The following is a 22,891-nucleotide window of genomic DNA, read 5'->3' as shown; positions in this document are numbered from 1 at the left end:
GGCTTCATACTATCTTCCATCCAGATCCTTATTACCTTGCTACTATTAGTCTTTGTACGTTCACATTATTGCATACTTGACTATGGCTTGCTTGTTGTAGTTTATCTTCTGCTGCATATCAATTAGGTCATTTCTATTGTTTGTCTTCGAAACTTCCATGTTTTGAAGACTTTGATAAAAATCGCCTATTCACCCCCCCTCTAGTCAATAACTAGCACTTTCAACTGGTATCAGAGCAAGGTACTTCCTTGTTCTGTGTGATTCGGTTTAACCACCTGGAGTTTAGCTCTGTCGACTACAGGGATAATCAAAGTCTCCGTTGCTTGTCCCGTGTTCGATGGAACTGAATATCCCTACTGGAAGAATAAGATGCGCATGCATCTTGAAGCCATTGATGTCGACCTCTGGTATGTCGTCAAGAATGGCGTTCCGAAAACTGGTGAAGGTGTCACCCCTACTGATGTCAAGAAGTTCATTCAACTGGACTCGACTGCAAAGAACATCATCTGTGGTCATCTGACCAAAGGACAGTATGGCCGTGTGAGTGCCCTGGAAACGTCAAAGCTAGTCTGGGACTAGCTATCCAAGGTCAACGAAGGTGTCTCTACACAGAGAGACCAGAGGATCAGTGTTCTTCGCAATCTCTTCAACCGCTTCAAGAGAAACGATAATAAAATGTCCAGCTCACGTTTGATCGCCTCGCCGACATCACAAATGAGCTTCAGGCTCTTGGCGCCACTGAGATTACCATGCATGAAATCGTCAAGACACTACTGAGATCACTTGACAGCTCCTTTGACACCCTTGCCCTCATGATACAAGAACGTCATGACTTCAAGACACTCGATCCGTCTGATATACTTGAGCGGCTCCACACACATGAGTTCCAACTTTCTGAAAAAAGAGATATCTATGGTCCCAATTATGGCCGAACTCGCGCCTTGAAGGCAAAAGTGGTTTCCTCATCTGAAGAAGAATCTGACTGCGGTTCTGATGATCCTGAAGACATTGGAAAGGAACTTGCCATGCTTGTGAAGAAGTTCCAGAGGTTCACCAAGAAGAAGGGCTTCAGAAAGTCTTCACGATCTAGCTCAAGAAATGATGAAGCTTCCACTCATGACAACAAGAAGAGAACATGTCACAAGTGCAAGAAACCTGGACACTATATCTCTGAGTGTCCTCAGTGGGACAATGAGAAGAAGAAGAAGAAGAGCAAGGAATATGATTCTGATGACAAGAAGAAGAACAAATCTTCAAAGTCTTATTCTATGTCCTCATCAAGGTCTTCATCACATAAGAAGAGCTCATCTGGCAAGGCTCGTGCTTTTGTTGGCAAGGAAATGGATTCAGAGGAGGAGTCTGCTTCTGAGGAGGTGGAGGTGGAGTCTGAAGAAGAGTCCGACCCTGGCGTTGCAAGTCTGGCTCTAGCCACAGCCTATGTTGCCAATTCCATCTTCAACACTGAAGACAATGACTTCCACACCAACGCTGAAGCTGATGACATGGACGATCCTACTCCCACCTACTGCTTCATGGCACGTGGTGCCAAGGTAAAATCACGCGATGCTTACTTTCAAACCAAGTGAAGATGACTCTGATTGTGAATCCAAACCCAGCTACAAAACACTTGCTAAAATTTCTACTGAACAACAAAGGGCTATGGAACATACTCAAAAACTGTTAGACAAAAGCGATGACATGTTGGACGCGGAAATGACACGTTCACAGTCCTTAGTAGAAGACATAAAAAATCTTCATGCTAAGTACCAAGAACTTGAAAGTCTTCATGAGACGCTCTCAACCACATATGAAAGGCTCTCCTATGATTACCTTCAAAGGAAGCAAGAGCTTGAGAAATTGAAAGCGACTCATGAAGATCTTCAAAAAGAGAATGAGTCATTTCGCGCTCAACAGATCAGTTGCGCTCGGGATGGATTTGAACCACCATGTCTAAAATGCATTGAGCGCGATAACGCTACCTCTGTTGCTGAATGTTCCAATGACGCTGCTGTTGCATTGTCTTCAACTACTGATGTGGAAACTAACCCCTCTACGGAGGATACCACTGCTATTGCTGATGAAAATGCTATGTTGAAGACATTGCTTGAAACAGGGATGTATAAAAGTCTGAAAGGACATCAGACACTTTGTGATGTCCTCAAAAAGCAGATTCTGAACCGAAACCCTTGGATAGAGGGTGTTGGGTTCGAGAGAAAAATGAATGCTGATGGTTCCTACTGGAAGCCTGAGCAGTATCCCAAAACCACATGGGTTGCTGCAAAGGAACCTTCAGTGGATCCATCCACTTTATCTGGCTTTACCTATGCTAATCCTATTATCATTGATGAATCGTTTGATGCAAACTATAAACTATTCAAAAATCAGAATGGTGAAGTGTTTGCCAGGTATATTGGTACTAACTGCAAGAATGGACCACCCAAGAAGAAGATCTGGGTTCCCAAAAGCTGTCTTGAGAATCTTCCAGTGAATGTCATCATGACACCACCTGGGAAGAAGACAAACCCCAGACCAAAGGCATCATATGGTTCAACGGCTTCATACGAATACAGGACTCACTTGAGTCACCCTAACGCCAATGTTTTGCAGGGAAATCGTACTCAAACTTATGAATATGAACGTGTGTCCTCAAACCACCATGTTCATAGGACTAAGAACTTTTCTGCTTATTCATATGAGTATCATTCATCTCCTGCAAGGCTATTTGCTAGGGCTTCAAAGCCGAAATTCTCAGATGCTGCACTTAGACTCATTGCTTCTAAGCCACCCCTGAAGATGTGGGTGGTGAAGAAGAATTAACTCTCTTTTGCAGAATATGGTCTCCAGCCAGCAATCAAAGGTGTCCGATATTATTGCTGGGGACCTAAAACACAAAGGGACGCATGATAAAATGACTTACTATGTATTCCACATATGAATCGCTTACCTGTCATACTGTGTGCTCTAACTTTCATCTAAGCTGTGATAATCCAAGTGTGCATCAAATTCTTATGCTTCACAACATACCTTGTGAAGCCTATCCTCCTAACTGCACTGTAGGGTATGACTCCTCGTGCTTCAGAATGGATTATCGACAGCGGATGCACTAATCATATGACTGGTGATCGAAGTCTTCTCATGGACTCAACCTTACGTCCATCTGACAAGAGTCAAATCGCATTTGCTGACACTGGTAAAAGCAAGGTATTGGGTCTACGTAGAGTTGCAATCTCGAAGGATCAACACATGGATAAAGTGATGCTTGTTGAATCCCTTGGGTTCAACTTAATGTCTGTCTCAATGCTTTGTGACTTGAACATGATTGTGCTATTTGGAAAATATCGTTGCCTTGTACTAATGGAATCTGACAAGTCTTTAGTCTTTGAAGGGTATAGGAAAGATGATCTATACATGGTAGATTTCTCAGCAGGTCCACAGCTTGCCGTATGTCTTCTTGCAAAAGCTTCAGAATGCTGGCTCTAGCATCGGAGGCTGGGGCATGCTGGCATGAGGAACTTACACACACTCATCACGAAGAAGCATGTCATAGGCATCGAAGGTGTCAAGTTCAAGAAAGATCATTTATGTGGTGCCTGTGAAGCTAGGAAGATGACTAGGGCGAAGCACCCCTCGAAGACAATCATGACGACATCTCAACCCTTCGAGTTGTTGCACATGGACTTATTTGGCCCTACTCACTACTCTACCCTCACAACAACAGCGTGTCTCTATGGCTTCGTCATTGTTGATGACTACTCAAGATATACATGGGTTCACATAATTCTCTACAAGACTGAAGTACAAGATGTCTTCAGACGATTCGCCAATCGAGCAATGAACAATTATGGCGTCAAGATCAAGCATATCAGAAGTGATAATGGCACTGAATTCAAGAACACCAGGCTTGATCTCTATCTGGATACAATGAGACTCGCTCATGAGTTTTCTGCTCCATACACACCTCAGCAAAATGGCATTGTAGAGCGCAAGAACAGAACCCTCATTGAGATGGCTCGAACAATGCTCGACGAGTACAAGACACCAAGAAAGTTTTGGCCTGAAGCTATTGATACAGCATGTCACATCATCAACCGTGTCTACATACACAAGCTTCTGGGCAAAACATCCTATGAGCTCCTTACTGGCAAAAAGCCAAATGTCAGCTACTTTAGAGTCTTTGGTGCTAGGTGGTGGATCAAGGATCCCCATCACAAGTCAAAATTTGAACCCAAAGCTCATGAAGGATTCATGCTCGGTTATGGAAAGGATTCGCACTCTTACAGAGTCTTCAACCTCTTTCACTACAATATAGTTGAAACCATGGACGTGCAATTTGATGAAACCAATGGTTCACAACGAGAGCTCCTGCCAAGCACACTAGATGAAGCTCCTTCCAGCGAATCTATCAAGCTGATGGGAACTGGTGAAATCATGCCCTCTGAAGCACAGCCTAAAGAGGAACTTATCATTTCTGCACCAAACCAACCTGAAGACAATGCTCAGACCGAAGACAATCCTCCCAATGATGACAATGATCAGCATGAGCAAGGGCTTCGTCTAGTTCATCCTTGTGTTGCAAATGAAGTACAAATTGAGAAGATAATTGATAGCATCAATGCACCTGGTCCACTTACTCGCTCAAGAGCAACACAGTTAGCAAATTTCTGTGGGCAGTTTTCATTTGTATCAATATCTGAACCCAAGAAAGTTGTTGAAGCCTTTATGGAACCTGAATGGATTCAAGCCATGCAAGAAGAACTTCAACAATTCAAGTTGAATAATGTTTGGGAACTTGTCAAGCGCCCTGACCCTCACAAACATAACATTATTGGCACTAAATGGATATATCGAAACAAGCAAGATGAGCATGGTCAAGTCGTCAGAAACAAAGCACGTCTTGTGGCTCAAGGATATACTCAAGTTGAAGGAATTGACTTCGATGAAACATTTGCTCCTGTAGCAAGGCTTGAAGCTATTCGCATACTGCTAGCCTATGCTAATCACCACAACATCTTGCTATATCAAATGGATGTGAAGAGTGCTTTCCTCAGTGGCAAGATTGAATAAGAAGTGTATGTTGCTCAACCACCTGGCTTTGAAGATCCAAAACATCCTGATATGGTGTACAAACTAAACAAAGCACTGTATGGCCTCAAACAAGCTCCTCGCGCTTGGTACGATACAATCAAAGACTTCCTGAAGAGAAAAGGCTTCAAACCAGGATCCCTCGATCCCACACTCTTCACGAAGACATATGATGATGAACTGTTTGTATGACAAATATATGTGGATGACATAATCTTCGGCTGCACCAACCAGAAGTATAGTGATGAGTTTGGATACATGATGCAAGAGCAATATCAGATGTCCATGATGGATGAGCTGAAGTTCTTCCTTGGTCTTCAAATTTGTCAGCAAAGAAATGGCATCTTCATATCTCAAGAAAAATATCTCAAAGACTGTCTAAAGAAGTTTGGAATGCAAGATTGCAAAGGTTACACGACGCCAATGCCAGCCAAACATCATCTTGGTCCTGACGACAATGGTAAAGAGTTCGATCCAAAGGTATACCGCTTCATGATTGGTTGTTTACTTTACCTATGTGCATCTAGGCCAGATATTATGCTTAGTGTTTGCATGTGTGCTTGATTCCAAGCGGCACCAAAGGAATCACATCACTTAGCTGTGAAGCGAATTCCTAGATATTTGGCTTACACCCCAATACTCGGATATGGTATCCAAAGGGCTCAAAATTTGATCTGGTTGGATTCTCGGATGTTGATTATGCTGGTGACAAGGTGGATCGCGAGTCTACATCAGGAACATGTCACTTTCTGGGACGATCACTTGTCTGTTGGTCTTCAAAGAAGCAAAACTGTGTATCACTCTCAACTGCTGAATCTGAATACATTGCTGCTGGATCTTGTTGTGCTTAGCTTATGTGGATGAAGCAAACTCTCAAGGACTATGGCGTCAATCTGAAACAAGTACCACTCTTCTGCGACAACGAAAGCGCCATCAAGATTGCCAACAATCCAGTTCAGCACTCGAAGACAAAGCACATTGAAATTCGTCATCACTTTCTCAGAGATCATGTCATGAAGAAAGATATTGACATCATTCACGTCAACACTGAAGAGCAACTGGCAGATATCTTCACAAAGCCCTTGGATGAGAAAAGGTTTTGCAAGTTACGGTGTGAGCTAAATATCTTGGAATCCTCAAATGTCGTGTGATCAGGCACACATCCTAACACTTATGCATGTTGATGACTTATATGTGCAACACACGAAGTAAAGTATATCTTCAATCAATGAAGACTTACATTCGGTGTGTGAATACATTAACATGGAATTTGACTTCGGAGCGCCATGATAATTGTGCGCCATGTCTGGGTCTAATATTTCCTATACGGTGGGTAACGCCACCACCAAATTTCTAGGTTTGAAGTGTTTCACTCATGGCGTTATTGTTGAATATATTCGCATTTGATTTGTCTTCAACTTTCAACTTATCTTCATGATTTACTTCGCTATGTTGAGTTGATTGCTTTCCCATATATATATATATATACTAGTATTCTGTCCTCTACAACATTCACTTATAGCTATGTCTTCATTTGTGGATATTTTGAACTAAGTGAATGTGATCGGACCCTAATCTCTCTATGCTTTCTATCTCAAACTCTATCTGTCCAAATCATATGCATTCTATTGAAACTGTCAAATGTCTTCTCTGCATCCTTGTTAGCAGAAGACACAGAGACAAACATTAAGTCCTTTTAAATGATTCATCTTTATTGTTGAAATCCGGAGAAGCCGGAACAACCATCCGACAAACTTGGCGGGCGTGGGAACGTGGGACAACTCTGAGTATGTTGCATGCTTGCCACGTGTCCCACGGATGTGAACAGGCAGGGGCACCTGCGTAATTGCGCTATGCCACACACCTACTTATAAATACGTGTCCCCTGCGGTCAAGAAAACCTTCTTCCACCTCTCCATCTCGTCAAAACCCTAGCGCCACCACTAGCTCTCGACGACGCCGGCGAAGAAGCGCTTAGCTACCGCGACTTCTCCGACGCCGTCCTCACGCCGGCCGCGGGCATCCTCCGTCGCCAAGTTAGGGCATGGTGGATTGAACTGCTCGATCTCCAATTCATCCCTTCTAGCAGTTCTTCGTGTGGTAAATATAACTCTATTTTTACCATCTTTTTGATCCTCAATGATTCATCCAATTTACCAAAATTGGTTTCTATCTATACAAAGTTAGATCTATTCTGTCTGCATCTCATACTGCCTAGTATATTCACTTAAGCTTCATATCTAGTTAGATTCCTCACTTGTACTTATTGACGGATTCTTACAAATCTGGAACCAACTCTCAACATATAAGTGAATGTCTTCGCAACATGAGGTCAATGTCTTCAAACTGATTTATCTTCAAAATCTTCTGAGAATGCATATGACCTCTTCTCCTTCGCTCGCATCTCTAATGCTGTCACAGGTACATGTCCGTGTGAGAATCCCTTGGTTCTCATAGTCTGCATTCGTTTGCAGAATTCTGACATCAACACATTGAATCTCCCAATGCCAGTTCCTGTCTGACCAGCAAGCGAAAGCCTTTGAAGCCTTTGAACATATTGAAACCATTCAGTTTGAACTTCATGGCTGTAGAGAAATCAGTAAGGAAGGGTGGCAGACAGCATCAAGGGGGAACATCAAAAGATTTGCCTGATGACCTCACAGAAATCTACAAAACAGATCCTGAAGAGGATTATAATCAGCGCAAGACCCGAATCCAATGGATTCGACGCTATTGGGCTGAACAATGGTTCAAGTACAAGTTCGTGACCCAGGAGTATGCTGAGAAGAATGCTATTAAGAGTCCTTGGGGTGATATTCTCTATCGAGGCCTTCCCCCCAAGGACAAAGCTGAAGCCATTGCACAAGAATTCTATCCTTGGATGGTCCGTGGACCACAGCCTGAGAATGCCGATCCATCATCATTGCTCTGGTGTCGTGACAATAATCTCTTCAAGCGCAACTTCCAGTATGCAAAGGCATCGGCAAAGGAAAACAAGAAGTCATGGGGATTAGACTTCAATCCTGGTCCCTCTGCTCCCCGTGATGATGGCACACGTGAAGCGGAAGAAAATAGAATCGGCCCCTTTTCAAACCTTGATGGCCTCATCTCTTACATCTTGGTACAAGGTGCCAAAGTGGATCATTCTGATAATGGGGCTGATTCTGATGAAGCCCCAGCTCCTCCTCCAAGGCCGCAGAAGCCAAAGAAAATTAAGGCTTCAACATCAGCTGCACCTCCAAAAGCTTCTCGTGTGAAGCCACTAGCCACTGCACCTCCTGAAGACAGTGTGCAGTCTGAGGATCTTTCACGCATCTCCAAGAAGATGGAGAAGAAAAAGAAAATCATCAAGAGTACTAATCAGACATTGACTCCTACTGCTATTCTGCGTGAAGAGCACATTGCAGATGATGCTCTTGAGCAACTGATCAAGAGCAAGGAAGAAGCAGAGATCTTCAATAATTTGCCTCTCTTTGACGTGGCAATCATCCATAACTTCATTGATGAATGGTTTGACACACCAAATCTCAGCTTTGATGATCTGGGACTTCCAATTGGCCTCAGCGTCGCCTTCAATGGCGCCATTGCTTCTGAGCTAGCTATTGCTCAGCGCATCGTCGAACTGAAGCACTAGATTGACTATGAAAAGGCTCAGTTCAAGAAGCATGTGGCCACGCTCAACGTGCAAGATGTCAAAAATTTCAAGATCATGCTGCACGAGCTCAAAGAAGCCTTTCACAAGAAGCGTGAAGAAGCTCAAGGCTCTATAGAGCGCATGAAGAATCTGGCTGACAAGTGTGTGCTTGCCTACAATGAGGCTGAGAAGGGCAAGGCTCTTGGTCGTTCTGGCATCGACCCCAGGATGGCTGCAAAGAAGAAGAAGAAGCTATCCACTGTCCAACCTGCACCTTCAAGGCAGGATGAACCACGCATAGTCTTCCCAAGCGGCATGACTGGCTCGAAGCCAAAAGTCACGTCAAACGCTTCAGAACAGAAGAAGACGAGGGCTGCAGAGGCTGAAGCCAGAAAAAGGAAAACCTCAGAAGCCTCTAATGCTGCTCCCTCCAAGAAGAAGCGCAAGACCAAGAAGAATCGGGCTGCTCCCATAGAGCCCCTTGTTGTCGAACCTATCTCAATGGTTCGCCCTGCATCTACAACCCAAGAATTACGAATGACTGCTCATGAGCCTGCTTCCAAAGAGGCTCCTGAAGCTGAAGAGATTCCAGCAGTTGATCCCATCACTGCTGAAGACATTGGTCACCATGACAATGTTGAAGATGATGAAGTTCTTCCTCAAATTGAATACAATGTGGTATCATCGCCTGTTCTTACGAACAGCGAAATCATCAGCATTGGTCGTCCTCTGACACCAATTGCTCAGGATGCTTCATGGGCTGATCGCCCGCAAGACCAAGACTCCCCCAGTACTCCCCAACAACAACAAGTCACATCATCTGTGCAAGTTGAAGAGGATGAGGACCTGCCTACTCCATCTCCCAAGGCGTCGCCTGTCCTACAAAGGCTTCGCAAAGGACCAAGGCCTCAAGTCCCTCTTCCGAGCGTTCCAGAAGGAGAAGTGCACCATCAACCTGTTGCACGTCAAGTGTTTTCAGAAGCCACTCCAACTGTGAATGTCTCCATGTCTGAAGCCCAAGCTGCTGAAGACAATCCGGCTGCATCAGCCGATGATGAACATCAAGAAGATCATGTCCCTACTCCCCCTATTCCTGAAGAAGCTGTTCATGAAGTGAACATGTCTGTGCCTGACCCTCCAGCTCATCAAGTGGAGGTTGAAAACCTTGAGGCCGCCCCCACCAACACCAATGAAGCCTATGACATAGTCATGGCTGAAGCTAATGTGGAGCCTGTCCCCAGCATCATACCAGAAGTCAATACTGAAAATGCTCCTGAAGCTTCTGTTGTGCAGCCCGAAGCCACTGTTGTTGCCACTGCTCCTGTTCCGCCACCAAGGCCCTATACAATTGAGCAAGCATACAACCATGGCGAGCTAATCATAGTAAGATGGCCCGTTCTGGTCCCTCCGCCTAATGTCTCTGGTCCTCAGTTTGACTATCACATTGAGCATAGGCCTCAGGTCCAGAAGCCAAAGCCAAGACTGCCAAGGTTTCCAGGTACTGCCACATCCGTCGGGTCCTTCAACGCAAATGGCTTCAAAAGCCACAACACATTCTTTGACAGCTCAAAGAACCCCTACACAAGGCCAAGAATATCATCAGATCGTTTCTGGAGTCATCATCAACGAAGATATTACTCCTGTGTTCTGTATGATCAAGGGCGCATTTTCCCTCATATGCGCATCGACACTGAAGTCATTGCTGGACTGCCATGGTCAGAAGAAGCACTTCACTACTTTCGTGATGCTGGTTTGCTCAGCTTTGTGACAGACAAAGAACATTGGAATGAAGAACTTTTGCTTCAATTCTATGCTACGCTCCACATTCGCGGATATAACAGAGATACAAAGACATGGGTTCTCAAGTGGATGACAGGAAATGTTCATCATGAAGCCAAAGCTCTTGACATCATTGAGCTTACAGGCCTATCCACTCCCGGAGAGCTATATGAACCTGGTTGTCAAAACCACCGCAATGCACTGGAGAGCATCTTCCATAAGCCAGAACCAAACATGAGCCAGATGTTGAGCATGATGAAGCCATTGCCTCATGACGCTGAATACCCAAAGGAGTTCTTTGTTGATGACCTTGAGTATCTGCCGCGCACCATATATCACATCATCAGGCGGACTCTATGGCCTATCAAAGAACATTCATCAGCTGCAAAACTTGAAGGAGCCATGAAGAAATTGGTCTTTTACATCCTCAATGGCATCAGCTTCAATGCACAAGATTTCTTCATCAGGCAACTGGCTACATCTGGATCTGACCTTTTTGGCCTGAAATGCTATGCTCCATGGGTCATGCTCCTCATCAAGCAACACTCTGCTGTCAACTATCAGCCCTCTGCTCGCAATCATGTGATCTTTCTACCAGAGGTTGATATGTCAGTTGAAGCCATATACCCTGAGCCTGCGAAGAAGCATCTTTGTCTTCAAAATGCTGAACATCAAAGCTTCACTCAGCCTATGGAAGGAGTCCAAGCTGTCACGCATGTCTATCCGATGGCTGGAAACACTCGTCTGCCTCATCGTGCACCAACTGAAGCTACTGAGAGCACAATTGCTCAAAGGCCAAAGAAGCGCTCTCGGGTCCTCAATGACCGAGAACTTCTTGTGGCTCTGCATCAGAAACAAGATAAGCATCATTTTTGGCTCAAGCGTCAGATGCAAAGTCTCTTGGTGGATGTTAATCGCATTCGCAATCTTACCACCAAGAATGCATTTGTCACTCACGAAACTTTTCGGCGATCATGGAAGAGTTTGACCCTGCTCAGTGCTGAAGCAGATCTTCAAGACGATGGCTTCACTGAGAGATTCAAGTTTGACTCCACTCCTCCACGGAATGCTGTCCTACGTAGAACTCCATCTCTTGAAGACTCTGACTATTCTTCCTCCGCGGCAACCGTAAATGCCAATGTGATCGATGATGAAGACGATGCAACTTCACCGCCCCCTTCTTCTGCACGCATCGACACTGCACCAAGTTCGTCTGCACCGCCAAACAACAACGACAACCCTGCTGCTTCAACTACTCCTCATGAGGACGAGTAGATGCTCTATGTCTTCAAACCTTTTTTGTCATTACTGACAAAAGGGGGAGAAGCGTATGAGTTTGATAGTCTTTAAGCGGGTTCATATGGGCGGTTGCTTTATATTTTTCCTAGTGGTTACAACTCTTGCTTTTGATACATTTCGTTCGTTGAGTTGTAACACTTAAACTCGATGGTCGTCTGCTACTTATTTGCTCTTTCATGTGCGATGATAACTTCCGCACTTAGATCATTCCGCACTTAGATCATTCTGTAGACGTCCATTTTCCATTATGCATGTCATTCTTTAAGTTATATCATTTCATGCATGATGAATTATCTTCATAAGTTGAAGTGGATCTCCACAAGTAGAACCTGCCATGTGCATTTGCATTCCAAAAGCAAATTACTTATATGCACATCTTCAGGGGGAGCCCTTGCCACTTATGAAGACAATAACCTATCCTTTACAATTTCACATACTTCTTCCCCGTTGAAAACTTCAACCAGTTTGTCATCAATCACCAAAAAGGGGGAGATTCTAAGTGCATCTAGTGCCACCCCTAGTTGGTTTTGGAGTATTGACGACAAAGTTGGTTGAGGGACTAATGCGTTTGTGAGAATTGCAGGATAACGCAGGTAGTGTCCCTCATTGATTTGGTTTACCTACCGGAGATGACCCCTAAAAATGTATGAAGACATTGAAGACAATGGTGGTATGTGAAGATATTCACATTGAAGACTATGACTTGAGAAGACATTGAGCGAAGACTATGGACCGCGAAGACTGTTGTTTCGTTGTTTCCTTTTCTTCTTTGTTGAGTCATAGGAACCACCGTACTATTAAGTGGGGTCCAAGTGAACAAAGTCAGAGTGAATGAAGTGATGCTCAACCCAAATCCTATGTCTTTGAGCGAAGACAATGAGAGAAAATCTTATCCAGAGTTGGATGAGTCAGCTTTGCTTGTAGCCCAAGTAAAGTTGCCGTGTGTGTTTGAAATCTGACCGTTGGAACACGTGTAAGTTCCTTAGTGACCCAGGGTCATTTCGGACATATCAGGTCGGGTTGCCTTATGGCTATAAATAGCCCACCCCCTACACCATAAATTGGTGGTTGCTCAGAGTTAGTTTACGGCTTTTGTCGGTTTGAGAGCAACCCACCTCGAAGCCCTTGAGAGAGAAATCCTTGCGAGGACAAAGCCCAAACACCCAGAGCCAAAGAGTTTTAGGCATCACTGAAGTCTTTCTGTCTGTGAGACCTGAAGACTTATTACACTTGAGGACTGTGTATCCTCCAGCCGGTTAGGCGTCGCGTTCTGAGCATCCAAGAGTCATTGTGGATCGCCGGTGAACGAAGTCTGTGAAGGTTCGAAAGTCTACCTTGAAGACTTACCAGAGTGATTGGGCGAGGACTGTGTGTCCTTAGCTCAAGGGGAATAAGGTGAAGACGCGGTCTTCTGAGTTGAATCTCAGCCTCCCTAACCAGATGTATAGTTGTCACAGCAACTGGAACTGGTCCAACAAATCCTGTGTCTTCAACAAGTGACTAGCTCTATCCCTTCCCTCCTTTACTTTGAGTTTGTCTTCTTGAAGTCATTGCTTATTTGTCTTATCTGTTTGACTTCATCGCTTGACTACTATCGTTGATTGGCTTCATACTATCTTCCATCCCGATCCTTACTACCTTGCTGCTATTAGTCTTTGTACGTTCACATTATTGCATACTTGACTATGGCTTGCTTGTTGTAGTTTATCTTTCGCTGCATATCAATTAGGTCATTTCTATTGTTTGTCTTCGAAACTTCCACGTTTTGAAGACTTTGATAAAAATCGCCTATTCACCCCCCCTCTAGTCGATAACTAGCACTTTCACTCCGTTCTCTGGAACAATGATGCGAGCAACCAACATATTGGAAATCATACATACTGATTTGTGTGGTCCAATGACCTTTGAGGCTCATGGAGGATATCGTTATGTTCTCACTCTCACTGATGACTTAAGTAGATATGGGTATGTCTACTTGATGAAACACAAGTCTGAGACCTTTGAAAAGTTCAAGGAATTTCAGAATGAAGTAGAGAATCAACATGACTGAAAAATAAAGTTCTTACGATCAGATCGTGCAGGAGAATATTTAAGTCACAAATTTGGTATGCACTTAAGGAAATGTGGAATCGTTTCACAACTCACGCTGCCTGGAACACCTCAGCGTAATGGCGTGTCTGAATGTCGTAATCACACTCTATTAGATATGGTGCGATCTATGATGTCTCTTACCGATTTACCGCTATCATTTTGGGGATACGCTCTAGAGACAACTACATTCACTTTAAATAGGGCTCCGTCTAAATCCATTGAGATGACACCGTATGAATTATGGTTTGGGAAGAAACCTAAGCTGTCGTTTCTAAAAGTTTGGGGATGCGATGCTTATGTCAAGAAACTTCAACCTGAAAAGCTCGAACCCAAGTCGGAAAAATGCGTCTTCATAGGATACCCTAAGGAAACCATTGGGTATACCTTCTACCTTAGATCCGAAGGCAAGATCTTTGTTGCCAAGAACGAATCCTTTCTGGAAAAAGAGTTTCTCTCGAAAGGAGTAAGTGGGAGGATAGTAGAACTCGATGAAGTACTGCCTCTTGAACCGGAAAGTAGTGCAGCTCAAGAAAATGTTCCTGTGGTGCCTACACCGACTGGAGAGGAAACTAATGATGATGATCAAGGTACTTCGGATCAAGTTTCTACTGAACTTCGTAGGTCCACAAGGACATGTTCCACAGTAGAGTGGTATGGCAACCCTGTCCTAGAAATCATGTTGTTAGACAACGGTGAACCTTCGAACTATGAAGAAGCCATGGCGGGCCCAGATTCCAACAAACGGCTTGAAGCCATGCAATTCGAGATAGAATCCATGTATGAAAACAAAGTATGGACTTTGACAGACTTGCCCGATGATCGGCGAGCGATAGAAAACAAATGGATCTTTAAGAAGAAGACGGACGCGGATGGTAATATTACCATCTATAAAGCTCGACTTGTCGCTAAGGGTTATCGGCAAGTTCAAGGGGTTGACTACGATGATACTTTCTCTCCCATAGCGAAGCTGAAGTCCATCCGAATCATGTTAGCAATTGCCGCATACTATGATTATGAGATATGGCAGATGGACGTCAAAACGGCATCCCTTAACGACTATCTTAAGGAAGAACTGTATATGATGCAGCCGGAGGGTTTTGTCGATCCTAAGAATGCTAATAAGGTATGCAAGCTCCAACGATCCATTTATGGGCTGGTGCAAGCATCTCGGAGTTGGAACATTTGCTTTGATGCGATGATCAAAGCGTTTGGGTTTATGCAGACTTATGGAGAAGCCTGCGTTTACAAGAAAATGAGTGGGAGCTCTGTAGCATTTCTCATATTATATGTAGATGACATACTTTTGATGGTGAATGATATAGAACTTTTGGACAACATTAAGGCCTACTTGAATAAGTGTTTTTCAATGAAGGACCTTGGAGAAGTTTCTTACATATTAGGCATCAAGATCTATAGGGATAGACCGAGACGCCTCATAGGTCGTTCACAAAGCACACACCTTGATAAGATATTGAAGAAGTTCAATATGGATCGGTCCAAGAAAGGGTTCTTGCCTGTGTTGCAAGGTGTGAGATTGAGCTCGGCTCAATGCCCGACCACGGCAGAAGATAAAGAAGAAATGAGTGTCATCCCCTATGCCTCAGCCATAGGATCTATTATGTATGCCATGTTGTGTACCAGACCTGATGTAAACCTTGCCGTAAGTTTGGTAATAAGGTACCAAAGTAATCCCGGCAAGGAACACTGGACAGCGGTCATGAATATCCTGAAGTACCTGAAAAGGACAAAGGACATGTTTCTCGTCTATGGAGGTGACGAAGAGCTCGTCGTAAAGGGTTACGTCGACACTAGCTTCGGCACAGATCTGGATGACTCTAAGTCACAAACCGGATACGTGTATATGTTGAATCGTGGAGCAGTAAGCTGGTGCAGCTGCAAGCAGAGCGTCGTGGCGAGATCTACATGTGAAGCGGAGTACATGGCAGCCTCGGAGGCAGCGCATGAAGCAATATGGATGAAGGAGTTCATCACCGACCTAGGAGTCATACCCAATGCGTCGGGGCCAATCACTCTCTTCTGTGACAACACTATAGCTATTGCCCTTGCCAAGGAGCCCAGGTTTCACAAGAAGACCAGGCACATCAAGCGTCGTTTCAACTCCATCCGTGAAAATGTTCAAGATGGAGACATAGATATTTGCAAAGTACATACGGATCTGAATGTCGCAGATCCGTTGACTAAACCTCTTCCGCGAGCAAAACATGATCAACACCAGAACTCTATGGGTGTTCGATTCATCACAATGTAACTAGATTATTGACTCTAGTGCAAGTGGGAGACTGTTGGAAATATGCCCTAGAGGCAATAATAAAAGGATTATTATTATATTTCCTTGTTCGTGATAATTGTCTTTTATTCATGCTATAATTATATTCTCCGGAAATCGTAATGCATGTGTGAATACATAGACCACAACATGTCCCTAGTGAGCCTCTAGTTGACTAGCTCATTGATCAACAGATAGTCATGGTTTCCTGACTATGGACATTGGATGTCATTGATAACGAGATCACATCATTAGGAGAATGATGTGATGGACAAGACCCAATCCTAAGCATAGCACAAGATCGTATAGTTCGTTTTGCTAGAGCTTTTCCAATGTCAAGTATCCTTTCCTTAGACCATGAGATCGTGTAACTCCCGGATACTGTAGGAGTGCTTTGGGTGTACCAAACGTCACAACTTAACTGGGTGGCTATAAAGGTGCACTACAGGTATCTCCGAAAGTGTCTGTTGGGTTGACACGGATCGAGACTGGGATTTGTCACTCCGTATGACGAAGAGGTATCTCTGGGCCCACTCGGTAATGCATCATCATAATGAGCTCAAAGTGACCAAGTGTCTGGTCACGGGATCATGCATTACGGTACGAGTAAAGTGACTTGCCGGTAACGAGATTGAACGAGGTATTGGGATACCAACGATCGAATCTCGGGCAAGTAACATACCGATTGACAAAGGGAATTGTATACGGGGTTGCTTGAATCCTCGACATCGTGGTTCATCCGATGAGATCATCGAGGAGCATGTGGGAGCCAGCATGGGTATCCAGATCCTGCTATTGGTTATTGACCGGAGAGCCGTCTCGGTCATGTCTGCGTGTCTCCCGAACCCGTAGGGTCTACACACTTAAGGTTCGGTGACGCTAGGGTTGTAGAGATATTAGTATGCAGCAAACTGAAAGTTGTTCGGAGTCCCGGATGAGATCCCGAACGTCACGAGGAGTTCCGGAATGGTCCGGAGGTAAAGAATTATATATGGGAAGTCGAGTTTCGGCCATCGGGAAAGTTTCGGGGTTCACCGGTATTGTACCGGGACCACCGGAAGGGTCCCGGGGGTCCACCGGGTGGGGACACCCATCCCGGAGGGCCCCATGGGCTGAAGTGGGTGGGGAACCAGCCCCTGGTGGGCTGGTGACCCCCCGGGCCCCCCTCTGCGCCTAGGGTTGGGAACCCTAGGGGAGGGGGCGCCTCCACTTGCCTCTGGGGGCAAGTTTCCTCCCTTGGCCGCCGCCCCACCTAGGAGGTCCCATCTCCTAGGGCCGGCGCCCCCCCGGGGTGCCTATATAAAGAGGGGGTGGGAGGGCAGCCGGACCCAGACACCTGGCGCCTCCCTTCCCCCCTTGCTACACCTCTCCCTCCCGCAAGCGCTTGGTGAAGCCCTGCCGGAACCCTCCTACATCCACCACCACGCTGTCGTGCTGCTGGATCTTCATCAACCTCTCCTTCCCCCTTGCTGGATCAAGAAGGAGGAGACGTCACGCCGACCGTACGTGTGTTGAACGCGGAGGTGCCGTCCGTTCGGCGCTAGGATCTCCGGTGTTTTGGATCACGACGAGAACGACTCCCTCAACCCTGTTCTCTTGAAGGCTTCCGCTCACGATCTACAAGGGTATGTAGATGCACTCCTCTCTCTCGTTGCTAGATGAACTCATAGATTGATCTTGGTGAACGTAGGAAATTTTTTATTTTATGCAACGTTCCCCAACAATCTTTAGTTGGGAGTGATGGAATTCAAGGATACAATTGGTAGGGAGATTGATGGACGTTCAATTATCCGACCAACCTGACTCATTAGAATGAAAGTTAGCTAGAAACGGAGTGTCCAGGGTCAAACCTTTTTATTTGGATCTCATAATTCTAGCCCAATCCCGAGATCTATTCATATTTGGAAAGTTAAGGTTCCCTTGCGTATTAGAATCTTTATGTGTTTTGTCCACAAGCAAGTGATCCTCACCAAAGATAATTTGTTAAAGCGACGATGGATAGGCAGTTCATGATGTTGTTTCTGTGATCATGATGAAACAATACAATATCTATTCATAGATTGCCCTCTCGCTAAATTACTGTGGCGAACGATTCATATAGCCCTCAACATCGTCCCTCCAGCTAGCATTGAATCATACTTTGGGACGTGGTTTGCTGGGGTGGAACGTACTATTGTGGCTCGTATTTGCATTGGAATATGCACACTAATGTGGGCTATATGGAACTGCAGGAATGATATGATTTTTAACAGACAAAATATTTTAACCTAGTTGCAAGTCATCTGCAGAGCTACCGCATGGATCTGTACGTCATCCTTACTCACTCTTATGGACTCCAGGGAGCCATTGGTTACTGGGTGCAACCAATGAATGATGGTAGCACGGGCTATATTCAACCGGTTTGGATGTCGGTCGCATAACAGGATAGCAGTTTAGGGCCCTAGTCATGTATCTATCACCGGTTGTAATTTGAGTTCTTTTATGTTGTTTTGCTCCTTTTTGCGAGCTGTAATACTTTGAATACTTTGTTTTCCTTTGAGACTTTTAATAATATGGTTGCATACATCGCTCAGATGCAGAGGCCGGAGGCAAGCCTCCTTTTTCCAAAAACAAACCTATACTTCACTATGTTCTCTACGCAAGTTTAAAGACATACTAGGGAGTATTTGACTATTTTTTGTCGATGTCAGATTTTTGCCTGCACCAAAGGATTAATTTTCACGGTGCGTTGCTTGTTCTTGAAAAAAAGGAGAAATTTTCATGCTATGAAAACACCATATATTAGTCCTATAATAGAGCCGCATTGGGGAACATAGGGGCACTCAACTTGTTAATTCCTCCATTCGTATGAAAACACCACAAATGGAACCCCAAGTTTAACACCATGTGTGTCTTATTGGGGGGATACTCTTTTGGTGGGAGGCTACGTTCACCTCAATAGCGAGGTGTCTGTGGTGTCTTCAACAATCTCAAGATTTACCGGACCAGTCGCTCGTTCATAGGAAATAGTGTAATTTGCATTTATGTGAGCATCTGTGTTTGGCATTATCTTAAGAGAAAATTTATCTACCGGCATTTTCGTGAGAGTTCAATAAATCCTCTTTTTTACGGGAATTGTAAATCCTAATTAAAGAAAAGGTTTTTGTAGGCTTTCATTGAAGCCACGGAAATATAACTTGTGGAACACAGTAGTTTAGATATTGGATGCAGCCTGTTCTGAGGCTTTATCTTCTGAATCTCGATGAGAAACCTGATTTTTTGCTCAGGTGATCGATCTGAAATCACAAAAAAGAAATGGAGAAAAAACGCCAGAAACCGAGAACAGATCTCAGCAGGCAATACAATGCCACTTGCCTTGCCTGACAGACAGCTCAAAACCTCACGTCGCGTTTCACTGACAGGCCACATTACGGCTCGACTGATAGTAGTACTACTTGAGATATATTATCCGGTTAAATTAGTGCCTCGGAGCACTGCAGCACAGCTAATCTTGTCGACGATCAAGCACAAGAAAACAACGGAGCCAGGCCTCTCACCACATAGGTTATGCCGCGTCATGCATGCGATGTGAGCACATGATCACTAGTACTCGCTCCGTTTCTAAATATAAGTCTTTTTGGACATTTTAAATGAACTACAATATATGGATGTATATAGACATATTTTAAAATATAAATTCACTCATATTGTTTCGTATGTAGTCACTTGTTGAAATCTCTAAAAGATCTATATTTAAAAACGGAGGGAATAAAATGCATCCGCATGCAAATTACTCCCTCCATTCCTAAATATAAGTCGTTGACGGAGTGTAAACTGAACTCCCAACGACTTATATTTAGGAACAGAGATAGTAACACGCAAGTATGAATGGTTCGTTAATGGCGCCCGTCATGTCCATCACCTGAGCACCTCGTTCCATCAATGGATGGATAGATACGTAGTACGGACTACCTTTGCTGCTAGATACTTCAGCTCGATCCGCCCGACCGGCCACCGTCCATGCGTACGTGTCACAGCGGCGAGATACAAGGATGAACTGCGCGAGACACGTAGACATGCCATGCCTGATCGTCGGCAACGACAACCACACACAAACGCCCAAACCCACTTTACGTTACCTCTGTGACATGCACCTGCACGCTAGTTGGTTCCTTTGCGCTTTGGTCGCCAGCACGTCATCCATCCATGTGCAGCATGTCGTCGCTACGGGAAACGGCCGGCCGGCCGGGCCGCCGGGCGCATCGCGTGCGGGCGGGCGCGCAGGTGACAGGCCGTGTGCGCCGGGCGTGACACTGTCCTCTCGTTTTGACGTCTTGTATAGACATGTACCTCTAACTGTGATTGTATCATTGTATGTACATCTCGTGTCCTACGGCGCGCGTGCTCCCCAACTGCTGTGTTTTGTCGTCTTGTTAGACGGTCGAACCAATCCGCGTGGCCATGGAGATTCGAGGTGACATGCTGGGGGTGCTTGACGAAATTGTTTTTCCTGTCTCCCACCTGATACGGCGTCTACCAAATTGCCTACCCGTCACCTTGGTCTCAGTACTCTCGTCGGAAATGCCAGGACACCGACGATCCAACTTCATCACCCCTCCCTCCCATCCCCCGCCTCCCGTGCTCCCTCTGCCGCGCTAAACAGTTTGGCACGAGTAATACTCGTAGTCATGCCAAACATTTGCCCACGCAGTTTTGCTAAGTCTCAGTCGACTGGGACTTAACGAAGTCTCAGTCGACTGGGACTTAACGAAGTCTCAGTTGATGCTATATTCGTGAGATCTTACATTGAATTTCATGGATTTTTTTTCAGTTTTTACTTTTTCTCTCTTACATGTTATGTCATTTGACTGAGACTTGGTTAAATCTCTCTGTCAACTGAGATCTAGCCACATCCGTTGACATGGCTTAGAGGGATCAAATGTAGGAATCAGTTTTTCGAGGGGTCAGTGATGTCTAAGTTAAAAAAGGGCATTTAGGATAATAGTATGCCCATCCCCGGTGGCTCCCATGCATCCTGTGTTGGCATCTGCTGTACTGTCCTTTGATTTATGAACGATTTTAATTTAGTTTTTCTAACCGAGTTTCCAGTTACGGAATGTGGTGCTTCTGACTTTCTGAGTACCACTCCCTCCCCGCAAATAAAAAGAGAGTACCACTCCCTCGTTTCTATAATCTAAGGTACACTTTATTTTATCTTTATTCTTCATCACACAACTGTCTATCAATTTTATTATTGCATGTATATAAATTAGTGTAAAGATATATGAAACGAAATTGTTTTCCAGACAATACGATGATACAATTTATAAATGTTCAATCCATGTGTTTTGGTATATGTATTGATTATCAAAATATGCATCAAAGATCGTAACAAGTAAAGCAAGCTTTATATTTTAAGAAGAGGAGTATTGTGTTTTTCATTCAGAGGACGGTGCGTCTTTGGTGTATGTCCCGCTCCATATATGGGCTTCGGCTGTAAATAACAGATGGGCCTTTACAATCAAAGTCTCCAAATTCACGGCAAAATTCAGAGGAGATCCAAACTAGTTGTTTTTTAACCAAACATTAGATTGAGAAGAAACATGAGTTGCACATTTTGCTTGCACTACTAGGAAAAGGGCTATAGATGGGATGGACACTAATGACGCACTGTACATGTGGTGCGCCATTACTAAATACTAATGGCGCACCATGTGTTGGTGCGCCATTAGTGTGCAAATACTAATGGCGCACCATATCCCACGGTGCGCCATTAGTAAAAAATTTTTTTTATAATTTTTTAAAAACTACTAATGGCGCACCGTGGGAGTGGTGCGCCATTACTAATTTCAACTACTAATGGTGCACCACTTCCAAGGTGCGCCATTAGTATTTTGGCCCAAAAATTCTCCCGAATGCACCCCCTGGATCGCCTTTTCAGTTTTAAAAAAAATAAAAGAAAATGATGGAAATGTCAAAAAAATAAAAGAAAATAAGTTTCCCATGTGATATGTGGTCTAGTTGTTGGGAAAATTTGTAAATGTGAATTTCGACTTTATTTGCAAAATCTCTCTGGAATTTGTAAATATGGGCATAACTTTTGCATACTAACTCGAATGAAAAAGTTTTTTATATGAAAAATCATCTACTCAAAAAGTTGCATCCAAATTTAACGGGGGGAACCCCGTTAAACATTTTCAAAATCCTCAAAAACCAAACAGAAAAAAAGTTACGGGCCTTTTAAGATCTGGAGAGGCAAAAAAATTCAAAAAAATTCAAACTTACTAATGGCGCACCTGCCCATGGTGCGCCATTAGTATCTTCCCGCCTTCAAAATTCAAAATAAATCAAATAAATAAAAAAAAGGTTACTAATGGCGCACCTGCCCGTGGTGCGCCATTAGTATTTTCCCGCCTTCAAAATTCAAAATAAATCAAATAAATAAAAAAAAGTTACTAATGGCGCACCTGCCCGTGGTGCGCCATTAGTATGCCGTATATATGGCTGGGCGTGTCCTCTCCTCCTTACCTCTTTATTCTTCTCCTCCACTCCACCTCTCCTCCACTCCTCCACTCCATCTTCCCTTCTCTCCTCCACTCCTCCACTCCATCTTCCCTTCTCTCCTCCACCATACTACCCTTCTCCTCTCCGGCGACCTCCTCCTCCTCCTCTCCGGCGACCTCCTCCTCCCTCCTCTCCTCTCCTCCCCTTCCGTCCCCTCACGGTTTCTCCTCCCTCCT

Source organism: Triticum aestivum, chromosome 7B, assembly GCF_018294505.1.
Source record: "Triticum aestivum cultivar Chinese Spring chromosome 7B, IWGSC CS RefSeq v2.1, whole genome shotgun sequence".
NCBI classification, from domain to species: Eukaryota; Viridiplantae; Streptophyta; class Magnoliopsida; order Poales; family Poaceae; genus Triticum; species Triticum aestivum.
This window is presented reverse-complemented; position numbering follows the sequence as displayed.